The sequence below is a fragment of the Gambusia affinis genome, linkage group LG07 (assembly GCF_019740435.1).
Source record: "Gambusia affinis linkage group LG07, SWU_Gaff_1.0, whole genome shotgun sequence".
NCBI lineage: Eukaryota > Metazoa > Chordata > Actinopteri > Cyprinodontiformes > Poeciliidae > Gambusia > Gambusia affinis.
Genome location: NC_057874.1, coordinates 15,854,842 through 15,871,615, shown reverse-complemented (window position 1 = coordinate 15,871,615; position 16,774 = coordinate 15,854,842). Strand labels below are relative to the sequence as shown.

The window sequence follows — 16,774 nt, the reverse complement described above, 5'->3', positions numbered from 1 at the left end:
TGTGCCAAAATAGTAGATGGACCTAAATCCATTGTTGATTTGCCAGAATTAGAGAGACTGTAACCTACTAAAAGAACAGAGCCTGCTAAAGCATATCGGATGTTGTCTCATGTTACTGGTTCAGGCCGCAGTGAGGTTAATTTGAGAAAGCTGAAGGGAAATATGGGATTAATTTTCATGATTACCAATGCTGCATGAGGTCCACATAACATTAAAATGAGTAAAGAACTACATCTGTTCTTTACAATGTAAAATAGATATATATTATTTTTATGCCACAGCACTGGGTGAATGTTCATGTTTTAGTAAGCATCCTTTCTATTCTCTGTACTCTTAGCTGTCCCCATCGCAGTCCTACTTTGAGAAAACAGCAGTTCAGTGGATGGCACCACATTACTGATTTATTTCAGTCTGAGGATTAACTGCCTTCCTAAAAACAGTGCAGAGGACAGAGACTGGGCTAAAATTGTGTTGTTTGCTTTTGTCTGAATTTGCAGATAAAGTTGCTGACTGACAAAAAATAATATTCCACTTTGCTTTACTTAGAATGACATTAAATATTACTAATTGGTAATCTTACCTGCTGTGCAAAATATACCCCCAAACACAATGGAAATGAACACATTACTTTCAGCCCTATAAATGAGCAAGTTTGGAGTAAAGATTCTAGTTCAGCACTACGGAGTGCCAAGTTTTTCTTTTGATAAATGATCACAGATTTTTTTGACACTGTGGTTGAAAAAATGTGCATCGTTTTCATCTCCCCTGATGATTTTGACACCTGCCACATTATGACCACAAATTTCTGTATTATTTAGGTGGGATCCTATATGATTGACCAACAAAAAAATAGAGCATAAAAGTAATAAGGAATGATAATAATGTGTACCTCTGCTTTTCTTTTCAAATAAAAATCTGAAAACTATGGGATACGTTAGTATGAAGCCCACTTTCATGTGAACAAAATTCAGTGAAGAGCAAGCAGCTCAGGGATAAGGACTTTATAGAAGATATACGTCATTAAACAACATCCCAACCTATGGACATGTCACAGAGCACTCTTAAATTTATAATCCTGAAGGTTGTAAGAGCATGGACTCCCTGCAAACCTAACAAGACCCCCGAACGTACAGGCCAGGACAATAATAATCATGCTGGGTTCCATTCATCTCAGAAGTCAGAACCCCAAACTGGTGTTTCGGGTCACACCAGGGGTGACAGCATTTCAGATAACATAGTCAAAGAAGTCCGGATTTAAACATGGTGATGCCCAAGAAACCATTGTTCTCAATTCCTCTTATGAACATTGTTTTAAATTTTACTGTAAACAAACACCACTTTTAATTTATTCATTTTAGGTTCTACATATAATATTGACCTTAGTCATGTGTTTACAAGTGATCCATCCATCCATTTTCTAACATCCTTGTCCCTAGTGGGGTCGGGAGGTGCTGGTGCCCATCTCCAGCTAACATTCTAGGCGAGAGGCGGGGTTCACCCTGGACAGGTCACCAGTCTGTGACCTGTCCAGACTGGTGACCTGTCTGGACAGCAACACAGAAACAGACAGGACAAACAACCATGCACACACACACACACACACTCACACCCAGGGAGAATTTAGAGGGACCAATTTACCTACCAATCATGTTTTTGGGCTGTGGGAGGAAGCCAGAGCACCCGGAGAGAACCACAGGGAGAACATGCAAACCCCATGCAGAAAGACCCCGGGCCGGGAATCGAACCCAGGACCTTCAACAGCTCTACCAACTGCGCCACTGTGCAGCCCCTGTTTACAAGTGAGTCTTGTATTTTATTGACTAGAAAGTTGTAATTTCTGAGATTTTAACACACCAATACACCAGAGAGCCAAGAGACTCATGGTCTGAATGTACAGCAGGAAATACGCTGCTCAAAATCAGTTGACAAGCCAACTATCAGTTATGCAAAACAATAGCCTTTATGGAAAAGAGGCCCACACAAAGCTGTTGTTAAATTAAAGCCACTACAAACCATAGGAAATTACTTTTTTTTTTTTTTTTTTTACACAGCAAACAAACAAGCTTTTTGAAGTACAAGTAGAAAACCTTGTGTCTGGAGAAAAAATATCACCAAACATACTTATAACTCCAACATGAAATATTTTTGTTGGTCGTGTCATAATGCTGTGGGATCCATTACTTCAGTTGGAGCAGAGAAGCTTGACAAAGTTAATAGAAAGATGGTTGGAGCTAAAAATAAGGAATTGTTACAATACAACCTACTAGCAGGGGTGGGCACTCCTGGTCCTCGAGGGACGGTATCCTGCAACTCTTGGAGTCTCCCTGGTCCAACACACCTGAATCCAACTGCTGAATCACCTCCTAAGTGCAGTCAGGTTCTCCAGAGTTCTGCTAATGACCTCATTATTTGACTCAGGTGTGTTGAAGGAGAGACACATCTAAAAGTTGCAGGACACCGGCCCTCGAGGACCAGGAGTGCCCACCCCTGAACGAAAGGCTACAATACACCTGAGACTGAGACAGAAGTTCATCTGCCAGAAGGAAAAGGATAATAATAATAAAAATATCAGAGCAGCAATAGAATGATTTACATATAGCCATATTAATATATTCATAATTTGATTAAATTTGGTCTATTGTCAAATAATGTGCAAATATTTCCATTGTTTTATGTGCAAAAGGAGAACACAAAATGCTTGTTACTTTAGCTGCAGCTTAAATTGGGATCAAGAAGTACTGATAATTTTCATTGATTCTCAATAAGCACAAAGTTCGTGGCTGCACTGTGAAACAAAAATAAGACGCGTCCAATAAGTGTTTTCACTCATAACCCTTTTGTGATAAAGGTGAATCCCATTGAAACAGAAGGCCTTATTTTCAATAGAAACTGTATGAGCCAGCATACAGGGGACTAAATAAACTCAAGAATATTTTTGTAAAACAAGAGCTAATCATCTGCATGGAGCCTATTTACAGCAGCACGAGTCTTGCAAGAGTAGACAAATAATCTATGATCAGCTTTAGAGGGGTAGGCAATTATTAATACTGGTAAAGAATTGAACTGCTCAGACAAACATAAACACACTTCCCTTGCTGCCTTAAACACTCAGAAACCATCTCTGAAGTGAAGTGGTCTAATTTTTTCCATCTAACAGCCTTTAAAGCCTGTCTATCTCTTCTTTAAAGCCATAAAAAGGCGCAGTGATGCTGGCTCCAAAACACCGTTTGAAGCAGCATGAGTCACCTTCCCACCCACTTTGGTCAAAGCGCTCACTCCTGTCTAATAGAAATTACTTTGTGTGTGTAATTATATATATATATATATATATATATATATATATATATATATATATATATATATATATATATATATATATATATATATATATATATATATATATATATGAATAAATACGAGTATACTCAAACTGAGATTTACAGGCACAGACACACAGACATCAAGCAGCAGATAATTCAACAGTTTTGGTTTTCGTTTTTTTACCTGCAGCCGACGAGAGCGCTTGTTGAAAACTGGAGAGGATGAGGACGACTTGGAGGATTTATCCGCGGTTTCTCTGTAACTTCTCGAGTCGGACATTCGTGTTGGCTGATGTGTTCATGCAGAGGAAGCAGAGCGTCACCTCGACGATCAAGCAGCTGAAAACCGCCGTTTGCCCCTCTGACGCCTTTTTTTCTCCGCTGAGTTTGTGGGTCTCCTGCGAGGATAGAAGCCAAAAGCCCCGCTCCGCTGTGGTCTCCATGTTCAGGTTCTACATCTCGCTTTTTTCTTTTTTCTCTTTTCGTCCAAATACGTCAAATTGAGAACCGGAGAGACAGGTTGATGATGGGTGAGCAAAGGGAGACGAGGACTGGCTGTGTCTGTCAGGCGAACCGGGATACAGACTGAGGCTCTGCTGCAACCAACCAACACACCAACTCAGGAGAGAGGACGAGCGGTGGGGGGTTTGGGATGAATCGCTTTACTGTGTTTAGGCGACATGTCACCCATTTAGAGTCAGTTATCGTGCTTTAATACGAGTGTCCACAGCCGGACCGAGATTAAATAGGGTCCTTAGTGGAATTTATATTTTGGGGTCCCATTCGTGGTTAAATTATTTATTCTATTTTATTTAAGTAAGGTTTTGTTAAACTATTATTGATAATAGTTCCCTGACCGACAGAAAAATGCCACATCTGTACTTAGACATAGGGACTGGGAATACCTGGACAAGGAACATGTACAGCTATTTTCACATGTATTAATCAGACACACATACATACAGGTCCTTATTTAAAAATTAACATCCTGTTTTAGACATCAGTGACAACCTGTGATTCTGTTCAGTCGATGTTCAACATCGCCATCTCCCATTAACATAAAACTGGATGGACGTGAAATTTAAAAAGAAGTCTTCCCAAAAAACATACTGGGAACTATGGGAAACCAAACTGAATAGTCATAATGGACCTTTCTGTGTTTTTTTTTTCCTCTTCAGGGATCAAAATTAATTTAGTGCAAGGTGAAGATTCAGTGCACTTTCTGAAATGAAAGGGGACTTACAAACATAAAATTCATTCAGGACCAGAGACAGCTCTCAGTGCACCGCATAACTAGGCCAAACACTTGCTCTCATTCTGCCTGTCTGTTTTTGTTCTTCCACTCAGTAAATCCAGTTGAAAAAGCCCCAAAGACATTCTGAGACTGTACATGACATACCACGTCTGGTAGATATCAACAAGAAGGTAAAAGTAGAGTGAAAAGACAACATTCGAACTAATGTGAGACAATGCAACAGGACTATGAGGTTGTTGCTTATGGCCGCCCTCTGCCTGTTACATTTAAATAGTTTTATCCCCTGTGGGTCAAAAGACCATGATGAGAGATGGCCAAAAGTACATAAAAACTAAGCTGCTGCTTAGTATTTCTTGCCAGCAGGGGGATTCAAAGAGCACTCAGCTTCCATAAACAATATACTAAAGATATTAAAATGTAAAACCTCTGTGTTGATGATGAACGCCTTAATCTTCAAATGAGTTTTAATTAATTACAACCATTAATTAGCAATCATGTTGCTTGCATTGTGGTAAATCAACTCAAAGGTGCCACTCTTCACATTTTCTTTTTATTGTTCATGGATGTTTTGTGTTGTTACAGTTCTATGAAGTGTAGAAATTAATACATGACTTTCGGTTCAGCTAATACTTTCAAATTTCATAATATTACAGATTTTTTATGACTGAGTTTTATTCCTATAACCACCATGAGGAGAGCTGCTTATAAATTGATTTCTTCCTATTTTGGGGATGATTGGGGAAAGACTCCATTGCAATTGACATTTATATTTCAAAAAATATAAATATCACTATTCCTATCAACACTAGTGTTAAATGCAAAATCTGTATTAAATCAATGATCCAGTATTCTCTCTGAAAAAAGTACATAATCCAGATTACGTGGGTCATAATCAAGATTACTTTTGATTATGTTGATTTGTATTTTTGATGGTTTTCCCCATTTTTATTCAAAATTCTCCTCAAAGGCATTTAGTTGGATTGTCTACATTTGCTGTAGTTTCTCCATCCACAATTGGCTGGAGATCATTGAAGTCAAACTTTGACTCAAACTTTAGCTTTTGAATCACTTGAAGCTTAAATGTACCTGAAATGTTTCAGAATGTGCCAAAATCTACCAATGCCAGCTGATCGCCTTGATTCTTGTGCCTTTTGTGATGTAACCCACCCATACACACAAACACTATTAGAAGTCTTTTTCCCCAGTGAGCCTTCTACAAACTCTGTATTTTGTGAAATCCGGCAGTATAAATACATTACAGACATTCCATGTCTACAAGCTAAATGCATTTTTATTCCATAAAAATGTCCATCTATTAGTAAAAATAAAATGCACTACCATCAAATATCTATAGGTACCTATTTGAGTTTTCTGACAGGAGTTTCTTTAAAATAAAATAAGCAGTAAGTGTTTTTGACTGTGTCAAATCCAGTTTATTTATAATAAAAGGATATACAAACTTTTATTTTAGCTAATTTAACCCAAATGTTTCTAAATTTAGTGCGCATTTCATTAATGTATGGAAATGAGGAACTCAGAATTAAGGCGGCAGGGTCACATGATGGACCAGCTGATAAACAGATGGTTCCCCTTCCTCCCTCTCTCAATTTCTCTCTCTCACAAACATGCACCCACAAACAAGCCAGGCAAATGACACTGATTCTTATCCTAAGAAAAATTAAGCCTTGAACAATCATATCTTGTTTTATTGACATCCCTAGAAAACTGCAGTTGCTCTTTTTAATAAATGCATTTAATTCAATGGAGAGCTTTACACTCACATCATGACCAACTAGTTTTGAGTATTTTTTCCTAAGTTGATCACCTGTTTCCCACCGTGATCTCTCTTTTTATGAATCACCCTGCTCAGATCTATGTTTTTAGAGAATCACAGCAATCTCACCGTTTACACAGAGAGATATAGGCACCCTTATGACAAAATTTTATGGGTGGACTGATTTATGACCCTAAATCATAAATTCCCCCCAAATAAATAAAAAAAAATAAATAAAATAAAAAAAAATAAAAATAAAAATAAATAAACATTCCTTTGACATCTGTTAGTCCCATCTTTGTGACATTTTGTTTTGGTAAACTCCTGACCTCTGAGTTTTAAGAGTAATACAATTAAAGTATGAAAAACAATAAGTGTTAGATAATCAAGAATAATATACATAGTATATAAAAAAACCTATAGAAGTTTAAATTAAAAGTAATTAATGATTAGGGTCATAAGTCACTCCACCGATTATATTTTGTCATAAGGGTGCCTATATATCTCTCTGTTTACACTTACTCCAGCGCATGCTGATGCACCTGTCCACCCCTGCTAAATATTTCCATCTGAATAGACAGCTGGTGTCAGTTCTGCAGCGTTTTGCTCTGCGGGTAATTGGATTTCAAATTTAGTGGAGGGGACGCAGCCAAGTTAATCAACGCACGTTCAGACCGGCTGAGTCGGAGGGAGTGCAACAACATTTGATTTGTTTTTGTCACCATGGATTATGGGAGAGGTAATTCTGTGAAAGCAATACAATGGAACGGTATTTACTCCTGCAGCAGTGGCGAATGTGAATATCAGCATAGTTTTCTCTCTAATCAATATCTTGCCCTGTTCCCCTGTGTGGTTTGTTGAACAAGTGCAAGACAGAAATCTCCTTTTTATCCGACTCCTCCTGGGATTCTGACTACAAGGGGAAACAGACAAAAACACATTCAGACGGCCCTCTGCGTACATGCAGGAAAATTAACTTGAGAGGGGAAAAAAAATAGAAAGGAAGCACTCATTGGAGAATCTCGCTGGGCATAAAGCAAGTAATCACAGTCGATAATGAGTGTGTTGCTCAATATTAGAGCAAGTGTAAAGTACAACTATCACTGTTCTGAGTGTGATTTCAACCAACTGGGATGGAAGTGCTATATATATCAGCATGTCAACACCCTTAAAATGTGATACAAAGCCTCGCTTGTTTGATTAATTATCTCAGATGTGGTGTTTTTGAAAGGATTGCTACAGTTGCACATTGTGGGTTTGGAGCCCTTACTCTGAAACATGTTTGTGGATATGAATATATGCAAGTATGAACATAATAAGCTCTCAAAGGTTTTTAACATTTGGGGTTTTAAGGACTTAAAAGAGAAAGACTTTTTTAAAAGAAAGGAGCTATATCCCTTCAAATAATGCATTGAAAAAAATAGGAAAATGAGACTTTAGGAGTGTTCTTTGTTCACTCAAGATTGAGAGTTCTTTGAGTGGAAAAATAACTTTTGCATTTTCTTTTGTATTTCTGTGATGGATTGTAGTGGAATTTATAATGAAACAAAGAAGATAATAAATAATCACAGGATGACTGTACCATTAATTAGCTATCTTTTATCCAAATACCACAATGCTGAAGAAACTAAACTAACAGATTTTTTTCCCCCCAGTGTAGCTCATGAAAACCATGTCAATGTTTTTAAAAAGGAAGCTAAGGGAAGGATAACAGAGAGTTCAATCAAGGAAGTGTCAGAAAAGGCTTAAATGGTAGAGACTGTCCTGATGGCTCACATAGTCATTAAATAACAATGTTCAATTTGTTTGGCAGGTCAATTTAAACAAGTTTCTTCATAAGTAGGATGAAGGGCTAAACAAATGGAAGTAAACAGATGCAGGTTCAGAAAGGAGGCAACATGCAGATGAAGCCTTTTATGCATAATTATATAAGTGTATACTATTAGCAATTCTTCTGGCAACTCTTTGTACACTTCTGGGTAGTGAGCCTGTTCAGGAGAAAGTTCAGCTCCGGTTTTTAGTTTAACTCCACCACTGATAGAGGGTAACCAGGGGCTGCAAAAGACGTCGCACCGGGATAAAGATTCACATTTCAACAGAACAATGATCCTAAACACACAACCAGAACTACAACGTCTGCTTTCAGATCAAAGCACCTGCACAAGTTACAGGATGGCGAAATGGAAAGAATACTTTTAAAAAGCACTATAAGCTGTTGGGGTTAAGATTTTCAACACCGAATATCAAGGTAATCTATTTAACAGCCATGGCAATATTTTAGCGTGGACAACAGCTGTGACTTGACTGATCCACTAATAGACCAATCACCAGACAGGACTCACTAATGACAAAGAAGTGTACGTCCTTCACAACAGAACGTCTGTTTTCGACACATCTGAAATGTCCCTGGGTTTCACATGGAGAGCGTGTCCCTTTGTAGCCATGCCACTGTTGTTGGACATTCTGACCCAATAAAATGATTTATTCAAACTGTGCAGTCCAAACACAGACACTCACAGGAGGAATTATTTGAACAGCAAACACGCAAAATCCGTAATAATCTATGCATTAGCCTAATTATTTCATTCCAGCTTCAGTGTTTTTCTGAGCTCCAGGTTGAAACAATGGTTAAGCCTTTCAGAGCTCAGAATATGACTGCTGCGCAAAGCGGGACGGTGAATGGCTCAGGTTATTGCCAGGTTTCCTGCCACCTCCCTGATCTACAGAGTGAACGTTATAAATTGTGATTTAAAGCTTGCCAAAGGAACACAGTGGAGTTTATGGGCTCAAGTGAGAAACTGACGATTGATTTTCGACCAGCAGAACAGGCTCCCTCAGAAAAAGCCAGAAATAGCAATCAAAACAGCATTGTAGTGAGGGATTTCTTTTTATGACAAAGAAAGGGGAACTTTTATCTGCAATCAGGTGAAAGTCGTTCAAGAATCATCTTAAAACCTTTCCCTCTTCAAGCGTCTGATTGCAGACCTTAAAGAATCGAGTTTGATTTCTACGTGTTTTTAAAATGAGTAAAAATTTAATTGCACTATTTTCTGATTCTAGGCTGTTTTTTTTTTGTAGGACTCATATGAAAACAATGATAAGTGAATCTTGGCTAAATAAGATTTAACGATGCATTTGACATCTTGCATAACAAAACTTTGTGGTGATGGGTTTTATTAAGGTTTGAATGCTTTGTTGGATTTCTCTGATTTGTAGAACTTTATTCATTAAACTAGGATGGCTAAAAAGTTGCATATGGAACCTTTCTGTTTTCAATCTTTCCTCCCCCCCAAAAGTAAATTCTTTTTGCCAGTTCTTCTCAAAAACCCCACTGAATAGACAACCAATAGTTGTCAGGTTACCTGATTGTCCCACTTAATTGCTGCTCCTCCAGAGTTATAACTAGATATTTCTTTCTCTGATTAATGCTTTCTTTGTTAAGCATTGTAGTTCAGCAGGCCGGCCTTGTCTTGGGACCTCTCCAATTGCACAAAAATGCACAGTATTTTGTGACATTGCGCCAATATTCCAAATCCTACTACAAATCTCTCCATAAAACTTTCCTTGAAATGTCTTCTTTGTTCCTTCACGATGCAGCTTGATCACTAACGTTTAACAAGCAGCTCACGCCTTCAAATAAATTTACAATTAAAAGCCTTGCTTTTCATTTATTTGATTTTATTTATTTGTGTACACAGTCATTCATTACTTTTTGTTGGTCTCAAGAAAACTACATGAAAACAACATATATTTATGTCTATAGTTGTAATGTAAGAAATTGTAGAAAAGTTAAAGGTGTGAATAGGTTTTTAAAAGGTAACTAATTTTGGGTTTGTAAAAACTCTGCTGAATTTAATCCACTGCTTGGATGCACTAATTTGCATACAACACGTTTCACTGAATGTTCTACCTGCACATTCACCTGCCTTCCTGACCTTTTCTTCTGCCAAACCGTAACAAGACGACTCTGACAGAAAAACACACACAATTGATCTGTGTTAGGCTTCCAGAGGTCGCACCAATTACCTCCAAACAAAAAAAAGACCAGTTACTAAGGTCCATCATGAGATGTGAGGCCAAATTACTGCATTGTTTTTTTTCCCTTCTCTCCATTTTCTCCCCTCTGTATTCTTTGTCAGCCTGAAAATGTCACAGGAAGGCGTGTCACAGAAATGTGCTGCTGCCTCTCACTCATCAAATCCGACTGGTTTATTTCCTTTTACACGTCTTCACTTCCAGCTTGCATCTTCCTCTCTGTTCTGTTCAGCACACCAGCGACGTGAGCATCTGTTGAGTCACATGACGAGTGACTCAAGGAGATGCAGACATTGACATTCATACGATTCGGCATGCATGTTCTCTGATCAGCCACAATTTGAACACTCGTTTTCCCGTAAACCAAATCACAAAAGCCATTCGCTCATAATCGCAGGACTCCTTGGAAATGTTTCAATATCTGTATCCAGAATCTATTCACTTAATAAGAAATTAAGAGAGGCCAATAAAATAGATATTATTATTATTATTATTATTATTATTATTATTATTATTATTATTATTATTATTATTATTATTATTATTATTATTATTATTATTATTATTATTACATCCAGTATAAAGATATGCATATATAAGCTAGTTTTCAAGACATAAATCTTGGACCATCAAGGAATGACTACACAAAATAAAGCACAACATCCTTTCTGATATTGGATACACTGATATTTGGTTTTAAGCCCATACCGTGAAATAATTACACTTTATTAATCCCAGAGGATTAAAAAAGAATGGCGGCATTCATGGTGTTGTTGGACCCAACATACTGTTTGGAATCGATCTGAATCTAAAAGTCCACATTTGGCGTCATTTGGCCATCTCACAATCTCCCACAGATTTTGGGGAGATTTTAGATCTCTATTGTGTAAATCTTCCATCTCAAAAGACCACAGGAGATTTTTGCCACATAAATAAAAATAGTGAAAAAATTATTTCTAATTTTTGTATCACACAAACTGGAAATTTGATCAGGAGTGTGTACACATTTTACAATTTACTATACATCTGTGAGACATAGAGAGCCAATAGGAGATTAATCGTTGTGGGTAAGATTGAACTTTCCTCAAGTGATTCTTGACGTGCGTTTTAGATAATAATGAGTGTTAGATAATATGAGGAACAGCTTTGCTTTTTCCACCTTTCTGAGACTTGTTGCTCCTGCAGATAATCCACACACAGATGCCATCTTTTGTTTCATAACCTAAGCTTTTACATTTGCTCTTTTAAGCATCAGTGAGTGCCTCCTCTGCCTTATTCTCCTAAAATCCTCTAATGTACAAAACACAACATCAGATTATTGGGAATGATCCAGGATGCGTTTCACAATGTTTTTCTCACGCATATCTGAATTTGTTCCTTAAAATCTTCCAATGTCAAGCAACAAAATCCTTGTGAAAAACCACAAAATGGTTCATACCTGCGCTGCAATAACACTCTAGGTATCAATAACCACTGACAACGTCTGCAAATGTCTAAAGGGTGCCAAGAGTTAATGAATTAATGGGACGCTCATTGCAGTAAAAGTAATATTCATGACCTCTGCCTCTGGATCCAATTTGTGCCACCCTCTGTAGTCTTTATTGTTTTAAAATTCATGTAAAAACAAGTTTAATTTATAAAAACATATAACTTACATGTGCACATCCATTTCCAAAGCAGGGTCATGCTCCATTAGAGACGGATTCTTCTACTGTTTCTATTTAAAAACCAGAGCCTTAAGCCAGTGGCCAATGAAACACAACCACAGATGGCTCCTTAATGCTAACATGGACATTTAGAGATAGATGGAAAAGAATTAAATCAGCCAAATGGGAGCAGTAGCAGCTCTCCACTAAAGGTAGAGACTGAAGGATTACATCCTAAGTTAACATGGTTGGATATTTTTTCAAAGCTCCTTTTTATCATTGTCCCTGTTGTTTGTGCGATTAGCTTTGGAAGGACAGATTACGCAAAGATTTAGGTTGCAGTGGCTATTTACTAATTAAGGCTGTAATTTTAATTGAACATTGTTCCAGACATTGACATCAGAGGTGTTTTAAGGATTTCTATTCGTGTTGAAGCCTTAGCTGAGCACAGATGTCCTTTGATTTAATCAACATGAAAGAAATATACACCTTTAATCATCTGCAAAAACTGGCTTTTTACAGAAAAAGATTGAGGCAGATTTCTTTTCTAATTAAGAGGAACAAAATTACTTCTTTATAGTCAAATAAAAATTTTAACAGTTCCTGTTTTGTGTTTTTTTTGCTCATCTGTCCACAAGTCAAGGTGTCCCATCTGTCTCTTTAACTCTCTCTGGCATTCCTTCCCACACTTATTTCAAAGACTATAAATAATAAGCGAAGGTGTGTTTGTATGTCGCCTTTCAATGTACAAAATTCACAAAGAGCTGTGCAATACAACGTCAGCCACAAAATAAAACCAGTAAGACAAAATCAAATTAAAACAGATTGGTGCTCAGACCCAAACCTGTCATCCCAACACAGAGGATCTCATCCTTCTCTGCATTAACACTTCAGCTCATTCTGAATGATCCAAATGCGTTTTGAGATCACAGGGGATTTAAAGGCTCTCCACAGAGGTGTGGGTCTGGCAGACCTGGAGCCATCCAAATCAGCCCCATGTCAACTCAACTGATTTTTTGTAGCTAGTATTATGTTATCTGTGTTTTATTATTTTAGTTCTATTTACATTAGTAATGAGTACTGTCACATTTTAATTTGTATTAGTTTAGATTTTATTGTTCACCATTTGAGTTTTCAGCTCCCTGGAATTTTGTTGAGTTTTATTATCTTTTAATAAAATCCATGTTCTTCCACTTTTATTCTTTATTTTACTTTACTTTCTTCGTGTTTTTAATCGAAATTTGTAAAAACAAAGACAGGTTTTGCAGGGTGACGCAATTTTTTTTTTTCACAAGTGAACATACCGCGGAGGGCAGTCTTTATTTGCATCTTGCAAACGCAATAATGAAAACCTAAAAGGCATTTTATGAAGATTATGATAGACATATTTCTCCACAGGACACATTATTTCAGTTTTGTTTTTATTTTTTTAACAAAAATAGGGAATCTTGAAGACATCTGTTGGACCATCACTGCTTACACACTACATTCAGACATACTGAGTCACATGTCTAGGAAATCGGCTTTTCTCATCCATTTTTCAGTGGAATAGTATAGAATAGTATTCACTGCTAAAGCATGAGTGTGGGACTAAGGCATGAAGGTAAAGCAATGAACGTAAAAACTGAATAGAAAATAAAAATAATCATTCAAAGAACAAAATCATACACAAAATGACTCGCAGCAAAACCCTAAAGTAACAAAGTTCAGTGGGTTTTATGCAACGATGATCTTTGAATAACTCCTGATGTTTTTCCTGCTTCATACAGAAAATAATTAGGATCACTAAAAAAAACCCCCAACAAATTAGTTTTGTCTTGAATTAAAATCAGAATTCTTCTTTTTTTCTCCCCAGTGACTGTAATTCTCTACCATAGCTAGCAAACTGTAGATTTGAATTTTTAAACTATTTATTTATTCATGTATTTATTTGCAAAAATAATGTTTAAAAATAAAGTCCAACTTACAAAAGCAAAGTCCAGGATCCCAAAATTTCCTCCACAACATGAACTATGGACAATTAAACAAAATACATTAAGAATGGAGAATCACACTTACAGCAGGGGCAATAATCAGAGGATGGGGAACAAGCAGACCTACTCACTTTACACACTAGATCAGGGATTCTCTATTTCAGTCCTCCAGGCTCGGTGTCCTGCAGGGTTTAGATGCATCTCTGCTGCAACGCACCTGAGTCAAACAGTCAGGTCATCAGCAGGATCTTGGAGAACTTGTCTGCATACTGAAAAGGTAATTCAGTCATTTGATTGAGGTGTGTTGAACCAGGGACACATCTAAAGGTTGCAGGACACCAGCCCTGGAGGACAGAACTCGAAGACCCTTGCACTAGATTATTGTCAAGTCTTTTCCTTTGGGTCTGTAGTTCATATGTGTCTAAGAAAAATATAGCACAACACAATAATAAACCAAGAACCTTGACACATATTTGCTTAAATTATGACAACTACAAAATACAGGAAGACCCTTTGTAACAATTATGTGCAAAGTAGCCATTAGGGAGGGAAACGAATATCTAGATGCACCACACCATCTAGCTTATCTGTTTTGATAGGAGCTGACTGAAAATCAAGCGTTCTTTGAGAAAGTTTTTCTTACACTGATTTCAAATCATTTCTAAATCAATAAGAGGCATGTTATTCATAATCTCTAACCAACAGTGTGTGAAATGCCATTAAATCTTAAAAAATGCATTTCAGGTTAGCCTTTGCAGATTGCGACATAACTTTGGAACTATATTTTTGGGTAAAAAGTGCTGAAATATGTCAGTCATGAAGCAAGAAAAATATGTCAGAAATCTGCTGCCAGTGTAAAACTGAGTCTACTGCAGCTCCTTACAAATCCATAGGTGAGCATCTATCTGTTATGCACCGGAGCATTAATGGATTATTTAAGCCCGAAAGCCTCCAAAAACACTGGGTGCATTCAAGCGTAAGGTTTCTTTTTGTCGCTTTGGAATGCCTCATTAAGCACCGGTGATTGTTAAATGTAGAGAAAAGCTGGAGGTACGGATGATATGAATTAATTATCCAATTCTCTGCTGCCTTTCACAATTATGCATCAAATTGAGGATTAATGTCAGTTATTTGCTAATGCAACGGTGAGTTGCTATTTATAGAGTTTAAACATTTTAAAACATTGCATTAACAAGCGTTTTAAATCTACACAGCAACACAACAGTAAAGTGCAAAGTAACGGGGTGGATGCTTGCTGCCATGGCGGTAACCTCTTATATGACCTTGTATTTCAGACATATATAATGTTCACAAGTCCTTAATGTGGTCCTCAGTCACACACACACAGAGTTTTACACTGATTTCCTCCCAAGGACATTAGACTGACCTACTCAGTTAAAGCTGCAGGTCATAACTTCAGCAGTGGTTGCAGGGTTCATGGTTCAGCCACCCCTCCCTCAGCTCCACATGCTGACATGCCATGTGTCTGTCAGAGGTTTGTGATTGCCATATTTGTGTCAGTGTTGTGTCCCTTCATAAATCTGAACTCATTACAATGATGTCATGTGAATATACTTGCAGTAGGCTAGTGCAGCACCCTCTGGCTTTGTCTTGTCATTTTTCTTCAGAGTTCTTTAGCTATGTTTTTAAACAAGTGTTGAAAACTGTTGTCTCCCCAAGGGCTTCCCAACTGTGCTTCTCGCACAGCTGAGCCGTATCCACTTAAAGAGAAAGCACAGTCGAAATTAAAAGTTTGGAAAGTACTCTGCAATCCCATGGTGTTTGGACAAACTGTCATGTTGGGATGCTGTTGAGGAAACAGGGAAGATGGCGAAAAGGGAGAACCAACAAGTGACCAAACTGAAGAATACGGAGGATTGATTTCTGAAAGCAACACAGGTGAGTAAATGAGCAGATGGGAAACGAGTATAAAAGAGCAGAAAACTGAGGTACTCTGGCAAAATTAACACTAGTGAGAAAATAAAACTTTAGATGGAACAGTATGACCAAAATAATCAAACTAAACTCAAAGTCCAACATGACACAAATAGAGCATCCCTTGAAAATATTACAAAGTTGATTTACCATCTCTTTATGCTAATAAATGTTGAAAAATCCTATTTATTATTTAAAGCTTAAAATAAATATTGAGGAATAACAGTTTTTAGCAGAATTAACAATGCAAAAATAATTTCATATCTCTAATAAATGTTATAAAATACAATTGTTGCAGTAAGGTACTATAAATAATATTTGTACCTTAACAGAGAACGTATTTCTTTGTCCCATAGTTTTCCTGTTTGGGCACCAAGTAGAAAGAAACGTAAAACAAGTAGTTTATTTTCTATTTTCCACCTACACTGCTGCTGTATTATTATTTCAGATTTACACAGTCAGAGTAAATATTTGATTTCAGTTGTGAACTTTAATCAAGCTCTTGGCTGATGTATTACTATTACTATCAATAATTTGAATTTGCTTCATCCAGGATTTAGTTACAAAATCCTTGTTGAAACAGCGTCTTGTTCAGAGCACTAAAAGCTTATAATAGCAATATTTACATGTGTTATATGTGGGACCAACATATGGTGACTGATAAACACTAAATCACTCTTTTGTAAATTTTATAAGCAGGGTCATGACCCTGCTTATCAAGATTCTGTCTCATCAACCAGAATTGAGCAAAGAACAGAGATTCATATTATACTTGAGATAAAATGCTTTTATGTTGCCTTCAGTACATAACAGGAAGAGTAGTATTTCTCCCCTCA

The 16,774-nt window shown here is 37.1% G+C and overlaps 1 protein-coding gene across 9 annotated transcripts in view; it reads right to left on the bottom strand.

Moving 5' to 3' along the window:
• Window positions 1-4,343, bottom strand: part of dlgap4b (discs, large (Drosophila) homolog-associated protein 4b) — a 109,543-nt gene extending 105,200 nt beyond the window's left edge. For 4 of the 9 annotated variants that reach the window (XM_044121648.1, XM_044121647.1, XM_044121653.1 and 1 more), the window contains exon 1: window positions 3,505-4,341. The gene's annotated coding sequence lies outside the window, so the exon portion shown is untranslated. Of the gene's footprint in view, window positions 1-3,504 lie in introns of all 9 variants that reach the window. The other 5 variants (XM_044121654.1, XM_044121655.1, XM_044121652.1 and 2 more) reach the window with 3 other exon arrangements.
• Between the last annotated feature and the right edge of the window lie 12,431 nt (window positions 4,344-16,774).